This window comes from Glycine max, chromosome 18 (genome assembly GCF_000004515.6).
Source record: "Glycine max cultivar Williams 82 chromosome 18, Glycine_max_v4.0, whole genome shotgun sequence".
Lineage (NCBI taxonomy): Eukaryota > Viridiplantae > Streptophyta > Magnoliopsida > Fabales > Fabaceae > Glycine > Glycine max.
In genome coordinates, this window is record NC_038254.2 from 6,494,049 (window position 1) to 6,508,825 (window position 14,777).

The window sequence follows — 14,777 nt, forward strand, 5'->3', positions numbered from 1 at the left end:
AAACAAATCATTATAATAAATATATTATTCTAAAATTTGAATATTAACATAAAATTAATGTTTGAAACGGAAAAAAAATATAATTTAAATATATCAAAGATTAAAATCAAACTTTTAGAATTCAGTTTATTCAAATTAACCAAATAATTAGATTGATAAAGAATTATAGTGAACCAACTTCAATTCAGATTAGCAGGTACTTAGCAATCAATATTAAATATATTATTAAAATCAACTTCAATTTTATTGTTGTGTTTCCCGTGATCACAATCAATTTATTAACGTTTAATTAATAAGTATATTTTATTAGTGTTTTTGTTAATTTTTATTTTGAATTAATATCTACTTAACAATAAATTTTAAATGGTCTCCTATTAAGATATGGAAATAATCATGATTTTCAAATTACTAATCATATTCTATTAGCACATGAAAGAAATGATAACTTAGATGTTAACTTATTCCTAATTAGTATATATTAACAATTAATTTTAATTATTACACTATCAATTTTAATATGTTATTAAAATCAACTTTAATTTTATATTTTTTTTTACCATACTCATGTTCAATTTGTTAACATTTAATTAGTAAGCGTATTTTGTTCATATTTTTGCAAATTTACATTTAATTTGAAGTACAGTTTTCAACCAAAGATAAAGAATAACGTACAAAAATCAATTTGTTCCATTCTACAAAATAACTAGAAAATAATTATTACAATTGTTAATGTTAATGAATTTTATTGATTTTATTTCACATTTATTATTTAATATTAATATATTATTAAAACTAGCTCCAATTTTGTATTTGTTTTTGTCATAATCGCGGTCAATTTATTAACGCTTAATTAAAAAGCATATTTTATTTGTGCTTTTGTTAATTTTCATTTCAAGATAACAGGTGCTTAACAAACAATTGTAAATATTCTGTTAGCATAGGGAAATAATCATGATTTTTTAACTGATTAACATATTTTGTTAAGATATGAAAATAATGATAATTTAGACGTTGACTTATTTCTATTTAGTAAATACTTAACAATTAATTTTAAATATTACACTATCAATTTTAACATATTATTAAAACCACCTTTAATTTCGTATTTGTTTTTGTCATCATCATGGTCAATTTATGAACATTTAATTAAGAATTTTGGTTGCAGGGTTACAAAAAGTCAACATCTTTGTGTCGCCTTATTTTAAAATTAAAAATAATCCTTCAATTGTTTAAACATGTTCAATTTTATAATTTGATAAACACTTGAATTAAAGATCATTTTAAATATATTCAAATAATTAAATTATTATTTTTAATACTTTAGATAATATGAGCCACCAGTATTAATCTTTTAAATAGGAATGATTTTCAAACTTTCAAATCAAATGAATAACTTAAGTAAATTATTTAGAAAAGATAAATAGTCAGGTTGAAAAAATCAAATTCATCATTTATCTTTCTAACCAGCGGTTTGGTTACCTCTAAAAATTCATTTGCACATGAAATTTTAATTTTATAATAACAAGACTTCAATTACTTTTTCAAAAAATTAGAGGTTAGTTTAAGAACTTTAATAGAAATATATACAAATGATAAACAAACAGACTCTTCATCCTCTAATTAAAAGCAAATACTATTATTAATCCATGTATACTCTCTAAATTAATTTTAATAATTTAAGTTGCAAATGGTATTTTTTAAAATATGTTTGTTTGAAACATTTACACTAATCCTAATATTTTAGGAGACTTTGTACTAATTTTAAAGAATAAAAAATTACTCTTTTTAAAATAAAAAAAAAAGCTCATGTGATTTCTATCACAAATTAGGTAATAAATAATAATAAAATTAGGTTCATGTGATTTCTATCACAAATTTCATGACAACCTTAAAATCATACTTTATTCCTTAAATGCAACTCAATATTAATTTTTACGCTAATTTACTGACGTTCAATTAACAAACATATTTTATTGGTATTTTTATTAATTTTCATTTCAAATTAACAAGTGCTTAATAATCAATTTTAAATATTTTGTTAGGTATGAAAATTATCATAATTTCTAAATTAATTATCATATTCTGTTATGATATCAAAATGATGGCAATTTTGGTGTTGACTTATTTTTTTTTCTCTTTTTCTATTATCTCATAAATTATATTATATTTATATATATTTATTCTTTTTTTTAGGTGTCAAATAACATATTAAATGGTCATGTAACATTTTTTTATCATAAAATATGCACCATAACAATAAAAAAATCTAAAAAGATGAACGGGAAAAGAGATGCACGATTTGGGGAAATGGATGGGTATTTTATTTAATAAATGATTTTTTAATTAATATTTTATCCACATCTTAATATGAAATATTTTATAATTTTTTATACAAAGAGATACTTATTTTAGTTAATATTTTTTAAAAGTAACATTATTTAATAATATATTTTAAAATAAAGGACAATAATTTCTATATTAAATTTTGACTGTAAATAAAATATATTTTGAAATAAATCTCTCCATCTCTTTTAAGTATAAAATATAGGACATTAACCTATTAAGAATATTCTTTTATTTGACATATTTTTAATTAATAAAGTATATGAAAATGATATATTATTAAGGATTAGATGCATGTGTCTTATCATTTCCTATCACCTAATCCAATTATATGGTAATATGTGGTCTCCTTGGAAAATTGAACTAATCTATCAATTTAAAACAAAAAATTAAATCATCCTTTTCTTTGCCAATGTCTGCCATGACCCATTTTATTGAATCAAAAATATACTTTATGACCCCAATCATTATGCTTAAAAAATTGTGGTCCCAAGTTTCAATTGATACGCTATCAGATGTCAGCCCAGATGATATGCAATTTACTTTATTATGTTTTTTTCTCTTACATGCTTCCTATTATTTACCCAATCGTTACTACTCCGGGGATTTTAAACGAAAATCCATGGATATGAACTTCCACTTATTTGTCTTGCATTTGTTTTTATTTTTTCGTTGGGTGACCTTTGTGAACATGTTAATTTTGTTTTCCTGTTTTTCCCGTTATCCATTCCTTACTGATGCACAAAAATATGATAATACTAATGTTTATCTTTACACATTCATTCTATTGATTTTTTTATAACTTTTTTTATTTATTGTTTGAATCTATTTATTTTGATGGCCATCTTTGTTTTCAATTTTTATCTATTTTCTAGGTTTGTTTCATATTATTTTGTGTGATTTTTAAAAATTTGCAACACAATCAATAATTTTTACAAATAATTTACATAGTGTTTATATGACTTACAGCAAGATACCGCCCCGTGCATCGCACGGGCATTCAGCTAGTTTATAAGAATAAAAATCACCGACCTAATAACATGATTTTCGCTTGGGAATGGTGGTTCTCTTTCAACTTTGTAACACGAATCTTTGGGCATTTTCTTTTTTATTTTTTCCGCTCTTCCAATTTTTTAACGTTTTCTTCTTTCTTTTACGTTTTTTATATGTTTTATTTTTTATTTTTATGTTTTTTTATTTCTTTTATGGTTTTTCTTTATTACAAAATTTCTTTTACGTTTTACTCCTTTATTTTTTTTATAAGAAATTGGAATAATAAATTTAGTATGATGAAATAATTTTATACACTTAAATGTATAAAATTATCCATCTGTACATTTAAATTTCATATAAATTAATTAATGTTTTGTTGTTTAATGTTTCTTTCATTTTAAAAAATGAAAATTTAACTAAATATTTCCATAATTTCCATTAAATATTGTCACATCAAGTGTGGTTGCTTTCTTGCATGGCCTTGTGTGTGATCGAGGACGATGACTAAGGTTTAAGGTGGGTAAGGCAAATTCCTTTGCACAATGAGCAAGTTTGGATAGGTATGGTACATAGCACTAATTTGACCTGTACCGTAAGATGTGTATATTATAACAGTGCTGCTTCCTTAAGTTTGGATAGCTATGGTACATTGTAGGGCAAATTCCTTTCCCCTGATTTGATATTTTAACTGTGTTGTTTTCTTAAAGTGTATATTATGTAATTAATTATAATTCTAATTAGTATAAAATTTCTGAAAAATTAAAATTTTGGTTAGAATTATCTTTTATCATATAATTAATTATATATAATTCTAACTATTATAAATTTTTTAAAAAATCAAATTTTAGTTAGAGAGTCTTATTTTTTATTATATAATTAATTATAATTATAAATATTATAAATTTTTTTATAAAAAAATTGGTTTTCAACCGAACCAAATAATATTGTGTGATCTATATAGATAATTTTATTTAATGGAATAAGATTTTATTTTTATTGTTATTATTTATTGTATTATAAAATTTAAAAATTAAACTTGATATGAAATTCACAAGTTAAGATATAGTTACATTAATTTTATAATTTTATTTAAATAGATAAATATGATAAATAATTAAACCTATATATTAATATAATTAATTTATTGTTGCTAATTTAAAAGTTAGCATTATTTTATTTAAAATAATGTTAAAATGATTTTATTTGAATGCATCTCAACTAATAAATTAATATATAAAAAAAATGACTACTTTTTTTTTTCTCAGCAAAAAAATATATATCATTAATAAGGAATAGTACCAGGGGTACTAGGGTTATAGATATAGGGGTAGATATATAGCTGGTTCAAGTGTATACACGAGAGCAAGCTAATATATATGAAAATTCAGAATTACAACATCACTCCTCCCCTCCTAGTTACTAAATGCTTCTTTTATGTTAGAGGACCATTGGTTGCTTCTTTTATGTTAGAGGACCATTGGTTACTAAATGCTTCTTTTATGTTAGAGGACCATTGGTTGCTTCTTTTATGTTAGAGGACCATTGGTTGAAAGTGTCTGGCAAATTTTGCCATTCTCCATGGATTTGACCCACTTTCAGAGTAAGAAAGTTGTTTCATCCAATATTTTACTTCCAAACGAGTGATTTTGAAATCCTATTTTATTTCTGTGATTAATGACTACTACCGTACCTATGTAAAGCTAGCTACAACCATAGTTATGCAAACTTACACGCATGCGAATGAGTTTGACTTACGCACCCAGTCGTTGTTGTGATTGAGATATAAATACCCCATTCAACTTCTTGTGTCACACCCCTCCTCCTCCTTCTTCTTCTCAATCTTCTTCTTCCAGTATTTTCATCCTTCTGATCGACACACGCAATGGAAAATGGCATAGGCTTGTACGTTTTTCTGTTTACTTTGCTGTTAGGTTCAGTTCAAATTAAGTATACAGAGGCAGAGACCAATCCCTTCCTATCAACTCCAGCCATGCCCCTTTTCGTCGCCTCTATCACTTGCCATGTCCTGGCATCCATGTCTGACACGAACTTGCAAGCTCCATTCATAATATTCCACCTGTCAGGAATAGTTGGATGTGAGGTACTCATCTGGGTTCTTCTCACTGACATTTTCTGGTACTGTATGGTCAACATGCTTGCTTCACTGGTAGCTTTCTTATGCTTCTTCAGTAATCACATTCGTAACATCTTTGCTTATCATGAGATGCCAATTATAGAAATGCAGCCGCCGGAAGAAGAGGTGTAGTATTATTTGTAAGAAAAGCCTGGTGCATGTGTGCTTGTGTACGTTATGTTATGGTTCGTGTGTGACCCATCCAATAAATAAGTTGTGATTTTATTATTAGTTTTGCTCGTGGGTAGTTTTCTTTATATACATGTGTTTATATCTTGAAAAGTTTGGGTAGTTTTCTTTATATACATGTATTTATATTCTGAAAAGTTTGGGTAGTTTAAAACCTTGTTGTTGTATAAAATAGGAGTTATATATTTACTGTAAAAGACACCAGGCTTGTTAAGGCAAGGCCAGTTAGGCGCTTGTCTTTGGCCTATTAATTAATAATAAAGAGATTATTCATATTTATATATTCCTATTAGTTGAGGTCTGTCAGTGAATTGTGATGAAGATTTCAAATGACCAATTAATATGTTGGCATCCACTTATTAATTTTCTTATTCACGTTACTAAGCTTTTAAAGCTACTATTTTGGGTGAATTTTAATGTTTACGTACTTGATTGATTTTGGTCGATCCCTAGTCATTAAAATCTTGGATTCGTCCTTCCCAACGAATGTGTTATTGACTTTGTTGGGTTTCATTTTGTTGGAATTTGATGATTTTTCAACAAGATATCGAAGTCTATTTCAATGGTTATTATTTTTTGTTTTTTATTTTTCTGATCTTCCAGCATCTCAACTCTGCAGGCGCTTACAAGAAACATTGATCAACATGAAACTTAGGGTGTAAAAGCTTAGAAAGGTCTACTCAAATGGATGTATGTTAAGTTGATAAGTAAAAAAAAATGCAAAAAGTAGAAAATGCAGGATCATCACGTGCCCATTGATTCTTGGTTTCTAATATCAAATAATTAATAACAAGAAGAAATTCAATTAAATAATTTTTTGAAATCACCAAATTTAATTTCCTAATTTGATAAATCAAAGGCATTAATTATATAACTAAACCTTACCATGAAAAATTGGCATCATTATGTATCCTTCTACTCCTATTTTAAATTTTATTATATTGAACTTATATTTTTTTAGTCAACATTGCCAAGATGTGGATCAGGTTTGGCCTTCCAAAGACAATATCAATGATTTATAATAATTTATCAAATCATTTGATATTTTGATTTATAATAATTTAAGACAATATCAATGATTTATATTAATTTATACACTCTGATGAACTAAATCCCTTGACAAATAGTTAATGGTAGAAATTTGGGTTATAAAACAATTTGTAAGATTCTGAAGCTGAGAAAATAATGAAATTTAAAGAAATTTATAAGATAAAAGGTTAGGATTAGAAGAAAAAAGAAAATAGATAATATGATATTTTGATTGGTATATTTTAAAGATAAAAGGATTTAAAACTATTAAGTTAAAAGTTACATGAAATAATCATAATATTAACTTAATTTGCTAATGGCTGACTAGTCTCACTCACTGCCGGGGCCACTTGATTGACTTTGGAATAGATTAACAATAGCCAAAACTAATTTGACCGAATATTTTTCAAACACTCAAAGATCAACCCATGAACCAGTATTTTGATATTGTTAGAAATCCCTCAAGTTCATGTTGGTTAATTTGAAAATCGAGATAATACTGGATAAATCTGAAGTCGTATATAACACTTTCAGATTGAATCAAATTTCGGGGTTCAACCAAAATTGTTCAATCGGATAAAATCAGAAGATTATAATTCAAGAGTTTTGTTTTGGTCTTATATGTTTTGTCACCCATTATACTTTCTGAACCAGAATGATTATTTATGATCAAAGAACAGGTGGTTTTTGGCGGTTGATGAACATGTGGTTTTTGGCGGTTGATGGAAGTTTGATCTTTTTTTAAAAAATGTCTTTTCCTGAAAGTCACTTCCATGTAATTTCCAAAATTTGCCTAAACCGAACATCTCGTTATTACATTAAAACAAGCATGCACTCTTATTTTAACATAATAAAGAGATCAATTACACTAAAATGTCCAACAAACCTCCCCCATTTTAGTGTAATTACCGATCAAATCACCAAAGTCATAACATACCACAAACTACTGCATAGATGAAATATCGTGACGATTGAATTTCATCTTAGCAAATTACACGTTTCAAATATTCGAATATCAGGGTGTCACTAAGGATTGAACCCTTTCTATTCATAATGAATACATGAAGATAATCTACACAATAGTTTATAACATTACTCTTGCTCGACACTAGTTTACTAGCCTGTGTCCCTATCCTTCATAAGCATATCAAAGCCAAGTCCCAGCTTCTTGAAGCGGCTAAACTTCATGCTTATATAGGTAGTCATTTTCTTTCTTGCACCTGCAAATGCAATTTTTCAAAAGAACCATTGAGAAGTTATATTTCAACCTCCTTAACTTACAGAACCGAACACATACCTTTTGTGATACTTTCGATGATGTGTTCCAATCTCTACATGTTAAGCTTTTCACATTGAATTCAGCACCTAATGTCATATTAGATGGGAATTGGGTATCTTAACATAAGAGATTTCAGATGGACTTTAATCCTAATCCCACAGCCGACCTTTTCACGAGATCTCTACTTAACCCTTTGGTTAAATGATCGGCCAAATTATGCTGAGTTCTCACAAACTCCACTGATATCACACCATGCATGATTAACTCTCGAACCATGTTGTGTCTAACACCCAAGTGTCTAGACTTCCCATTATACACTTGATTGTATGCCTTAGCCAAAGTAGCCTGACTATCGCACCTACATCCCCAAATTTTGAGATAACTCAAATTTGGTATCTTTTTGTGCCAAAGTTCATATGGGGTAACCTTATTCCTTTTGTTAGGAATTCGGTTCAACAAGTAACAAGCTGTCAATATAGCCTCACCCCAAAATCCTTCACTTAAATCCGAATAGGATAACATGGAATTCACCATTTCTTTCAAGGTTCTATTCTTCCTTTCGGCTACACCATTCTGTTGTGGTGTATAGGGAGCTGTAGTTTGATGTATTATTCCAGTAGATTGAAAATAAATCGGATCATAATACTCACCTCCCCTATCCGTACGAAGAGTTTTGATTAGCCCATTTTGATGAAGTTCTACCTCTTTCTTATAAATTTTAAATTTATCAAGAGCTTCATCTTTTGTATTTAATAAATATACATAACAATACCTTGATGCATCATCAATAAAAGTAACAAGATATTTTTTATGACCTAATGATGGAGTAGCATGCAAATCACACAAATCACTATGAATAAGGTCTAAGACTTTAGTCTCACTTTTAACATCCTTAAAAGGTTTCCTAGTGATCTTGGTCAACATGCAAGTTTTGCATTTTTCAATGTTCATATCAAAAGGAGGAATCATACTTGTTTTTGACATATCTTTTAATCTTTTGTAATGAACATGTCCTAATCTAGCATGCCAAATTTCTGATTTTGTCATATTAGTTATAGAACTACACGAGGCCATACAAACAGATTCATGAACAAAAGGAACATCAATGTTTAATTTAAACATTCCATTACAACGATAACCAAATCCAACAAACGAACCATGTCTTGACAAGATGCACTTGCCACTTTCAAGTACTTGCTTGAAACCACAATTATTTAAAACCATACCAGACAATAAGTTCTTACGAATACCAAGTACAAATAAGACATTATCCAAATACAAACTTTTTCCGGAAGTAAAAACTAAATTCACACAACCTAATCCTAGGATTGGTTCAGTTGCAGCATTGCCCATCTTCACAATAGAGCCATCATCGATTGGTCTAAATTCCTTGAACCAACGACGATCTTTGCACACATGGCTTGTTGCTCCCAAATCAAACCACCAAGCATCGTCATCATCCTGCACATAGAATGCATTAGATATTAGTGATACATAATTTGAATTCGTATTCGAATTAAAATTATTCACTACAATCTGACCTTGTTGCTTTTCAGGATCATTAGACCCACTTGGACCAGCCTTGTTCTTTCCTTTGAACACCCGACAATCCCTCTTTAAATGGCCAGGTTTCCCACACTTCCAACATGACAATTTTGTCTATTTGTTTGGACCTTTGTTCTTATTTCCTTGAAATTTTCGTTTGTTACCTTTAGCATTGTAATTTTGTTTAACTGTTCCACTTTCCTCTACCATATTAACGGAAGAGGAACCTGCTACGTTTTTATCATTGGCTTTGTCAATTTCCTGAGCCCTCAGCGACTCCTCAATCATGAAATGACTACCGAATTGAACCAGAGTCAACTCTTCCTTCTTATGTTTCAAGGTATGCTTGAAGTCTTTCCAAGAAGAAGACAGTTTATCAATTATAGATGAAACTGCAATGCATTCATCCATTTTCAAATCATGTTGAGTAAACTGACCCAAAATCCGCAGCAGTTCATTATATTGTTCCATAACAGGCCTCGAATCAATCATTTTGTAATTAAAGAAATTACTAACTAAAAATTTGTTACTTGAGGCATTTTCTGCCATATACTTGGATTCAAGAGAGTCCCATAATTCCTTAGCAGACTCAACATTTTGATAAATATCAAAGAGAGAGTCAGACATACCGTTCAGAATGTGTCCACGACAAATGTAATCGTCGTTCTCCCATTTTGAACGCTTCCTTGTTTGATCCAGAGTTTCGTCTTCCATAAACACCGGCATTGGTGTACTCAGCACATACACCACCTTCAATGTTGTCAAGAGAAAGTGCATCTTCTTCTGCCATCTTCTGAAATCCTGCCCTTCAAACTTGTCCAACTTCGCAAACTTGCTTGTCATCTTCGAACTATCGTTCGTCATCTCGAAAAAATTTGATTCAATCTTTTGTTGGTTAATTTGAAAATCGAGATAATACTGGATAAATCTGAAGTCGTGTATAACACTTTCAGATTGAATCAAATTTCGGGGTTCAACCAAAATTGTTCAATCGGATAAAATCAGAAGATTATAATTCAAGAGTTTTGTTTTGGTCTTGTATGTTTTGTCACCCGTTATGCTTTCTGAACCGGAATTATTATTTATGATCAAAGAACAGGTGGTTTTTGGCGGTTTTTTTGCGGTTGATGAACAGGTGATTTTTAACGGTTGATGGAAGTTTTATCTTTTTTTAAAAACTGTCTTTTCCTGAAAGTCACTTCCATGTAATTTCCAAAATTTGCTTAAACCGAACATCTCGTTATTACATTAAAACAAGCGTGCACTCTTATTTTAACATAATAAAGAGATCAATTACACTAAAATGTCCAACGGTTCACAATACCGTTTTGAGCAACTTCAGAAAACTGAGTCACTCTTTCATTAGTAATTATAAAACACACGTTATTTTATTTTGTTTCTTATTTTCAAGAACTTGTTCTCAAAATAATAAAAGCATAACAATGCTTGAAAATAGGAAACTATAATAACATGACCTTTTTGTAATTACTAATGAAATCATATTTTCTTAAACCCAAGCATGCTTTCAAAAACTGTGCTTTCACCTGCTCTTTGTAGGATTGTTCTAAGTTCATCTGCTATCTGATGAAGTACGATAGGTTTTTGGATCAATCCATTCATTCCTGCAAGTAGGCATTTCTCCCTCACATGTTCTTCTGCGCTTGCTATAAGAGCTATAATCAAGGGCCAACTATGGCTATGGAACCTCCGGATTCTCTTTGCCACTTCAAAGCCATCCATTTCGGGCATGCGAAGATCCAACAGGATAATTCTGAATGAGTTACTAGCACCACTTATAGCACTCAGGCACTCCAACCCTGATGAAACAGAAATTACTTGACAACCAAGCTTCTCAAGTAGCTTCTTGGTCACGGTCCTGTTTACACCATCATCCTCGGTTAACACAACCTTAAGGCCTCTGAACTGTGAACTCGAATAATCTTTAGGTGCAAATATGGAGTTTTCAAGGGATGGCAACACCAGCTGTAACATGTCCCATAACAGACCCAAGAAGACAACTGAGAAGTCCATCCATTTACGTGATTACGTGTCCCATAACAGCTGGAGAATATCCCATCACGTATCATTCTATTACAACTACATATCATTCTATTATTGCCTTTTATCCATCCATTTCCGTTTTAACCGTTTCAGTGCAAGTTTGTTAGTCGTGTAGTGGTAGTTGGCCAATGTTGGGCCATAATCGTGGAATATGTTCAGCTATAAATATGCTATCAACAATATCAATAAACAGAGATTATGAAATACCTGTCTAGTGTAGTTAGCATAGTATAGTGTAGTTATGTTCCTAACAGAAACTTGAGAAGAAGGTCATGCCTTGCACCAAACCAAGGGTGTTCGGAGACATCCATATATTACCTTGCATCATCTACATATTATTCCACATTGTAAAGTCAGAGTTACGAAAACAATCATACAATAATGAATTAAAAAATATTACATAAGGTTCATTTGCTGAACAAATTAGCAGATAGGCAAGTTCAGAGAAAGAAATTTGGGTTTGCGGCAAAACACTTCAGCATTTTGCTAGAGCTATTCACCCACTTAACCCCAAAATGCATGAACCTTCTTATTGGTCACCTAATCCTACCAATGAAAGAAAAACAGAGTTTTTTCTAGTCGAGTTTATGGTAGGAAAATTCTATAAACAATTGGATGATCTTACAAATTAAAAAAACGGTAATCACTCCGAAGGACATCATGACTTGAGTTGGATTATGACAGAAACAGCATGCCAGCTCTTAGATGAATCCCGCCCGTAAGGAGAGAAATCTATGCAAAATTGTGTCAAATATAAGTAATCAACAATTCCGTATTAACAGATTGCCCATAGTTACACTTTCCGAATGAATTGTTAGAACAAACAAAACTAACAAATACTTTCACTAAAGTTGAAGTTATCATATTAATTCATAAAATTTTAATGAAAACAATAGAAGCAAAAGTGATAGATCAGTGCATGGTCGATTTGGAGTAGATGATCCCCTTTGAGCATCCTAGGGTGCCAATATTATTCAGCAACATATGAGCCAAATTAAGCTTAATGCAAACATGAAAAGCAAGGAACAATGCTTCCACTACTGAGCACCATGCTCTATATATAACTTCCAAATGCTAAGGTGATAACCAAAACTTTTAAGGCTTGTAGAAGGTGAAAAGGTTGTGGGTTCAAGTTTAATGCATTGAATCTCAAATTCATCTCTAGAAAATAAAAGGTTGTATAGGCACCAAAAATCATTGAAGTGAAACAGATGTCAATAGCCGTTTTAGAACTGGAATTCAACTCAATATCCCCATAATTATTCCCCCCACCCCCAATAGAACTAAAAGCAGAATCTGACAAGAGGCAAACCAACTTTCAAAGCAAAATTGTGTTTTGTAACACCGAAGCAACATGATAATATGCATACTGGTTAGAACATAACCAAGACATAAGGGCATAAAGGGACTAAAACTTAAGAAACATAGTAAAAGCAGGGGCCAATGTGTACTAACAAGTAATAAGAGCGTATATGGACTATAACTTCAATTTTTTTTTATACAGGAACTGATTCATAAAGGAGTGTTTCCAATAAGGACCAATTTTCAACTTATAGATAATGATGCATCTATCTGTACCAACTTTTTTGCACATGCTGAAGCTCAGCCCCTTCTTAGTTTCATTGTTGTAGTACTGCCTCCTACCAGTATAATGTATTGTTGAAATTGCTTCATCTGTCTGAGAACTCTGAGTAATTTGAAAATCAAATTTTATATGTACCTACTCATTTTGACTGTTTGATCTCCAGATTCCAATATTTTTATCATCCCTGTCTCCACCATCACTTTCAAGAAAAACTCAAAAATTGAGAGTCCCTTTGTCATTCATGTTCAATAAATAGCCAATCATGTGTAAAATTTCTTGAAAAGCCCTAGCCTCATCACCCATAACTGTTTCAGGCAAAGACTTCTGGACATCAATTTCAAAACCAAAGCCTTCATAAACACACAAGCACTTGGCAGTGGAAGCAGCTTCCCTCATCATCGAATGCAGAAGGAAAGGTTTCATCTCTAACCGGAAGCCTCCCTTTTCATTTTCTGCAATTTCCATTACATCATTAATCAAACTGGAGAGGAGAACACATGGCCAACTTTCAACATTATATCACCAACAATCTTCTGCTCAGACCTCAAATTATCCTCTTGAAACAATGACAGCATCCCCATAATACAATGTATAGCCCTCCACATTCCATGGCTCATGACATTCTGTAACGACTTCCTTGCCTGGCTGGCCATCATTGCATTCTTTTAAGCCTGTTGCAGTTCTCAGTTTGGCTCTTCCATATTCTGTCTCATTAGCTGAGACTATTCAAGAACAGACGCATGAGACAGGGCAACAGCCACTTCAACTATCTCCATCTCACGGTAGGTCCAAACTCTAGTGCTTGAACTTTGAAATTTGATACATGAAGGAACGGCATGTGAATAGCTGCCACAGCACCCAACTCCACGGAGCCACCATTACTCGCAGCTCCTAGAGCAGAATTAGCCTCAAAATCTTCACCCCCTTGGTCTTTCTTATCTCCTACACATCAGAGTCGTTCACCAGAATAGAATTTTGAAAATATAATCAAAATAAAAGTTAGCAGTCTCACATCTCTAATTTTGGTGACAAATTAAAGGGGTTCAATTTGATCCAGGAGGTGAATATGTGAGGCAATGGCTACCTGAGATGGCAAGAATGCCAACTGAGTGGATCCATCATCCTTCGGACGCACCGCTTCCTGTGCTTAGAGCAGCAGGAGTTATCCCAAGCCAATAATTGATATAGATTTGGCCAGAGAAACTCACTGAAGCTATATTCAAGATGTGGGAATCTGAAGCAGAAGCAAAAGCTGCTGGCTCTGAAACAAGGGATGAAGTTGTTGTAGACAACTCTAACACTGTTGAAAGTTTGGACACTCGAAAAGTTGTGGTTCTGGGAAAGGCTCCATCAGCTACTATTTCAGCTAATGATCAAAAGGTGCCAGCACTTCAGGATTCCAAAACTGAACCACCTACGCGGAAGAGGCCAAAAACTACGGTAGAGGAGGGGAAGAACCAGGATAACTCTCAAAATCATAACAAAGAAGATACTGGCATGTCAAGCATTGACCAAGACATTTGCTCTACAGCTGATTCTTCATCATGTAAGAAGCAGTGTGCCAGTACAAGCTCATTCATTTTCAGTTCCACAGCAGTGTTCCTCATCTACTCATCTGA

At 31.3% G+C, this 14,777-nt stretch overlaps 1 pseudogene; it reads right to left on the reverse strand.

The window, feature by feature from the left end:
• Nucleotides 1–10,701: 10,701 nt before the first annotated feature.
• LOC100798121 (protein EIN4-like) lies at nucleotides 10,702–14,136 on the reverse strand (annotated as a pseudogene).
• Between the last annotated feature and the right edge of the window lie 641 nt (nucleotides 14,137–14,777).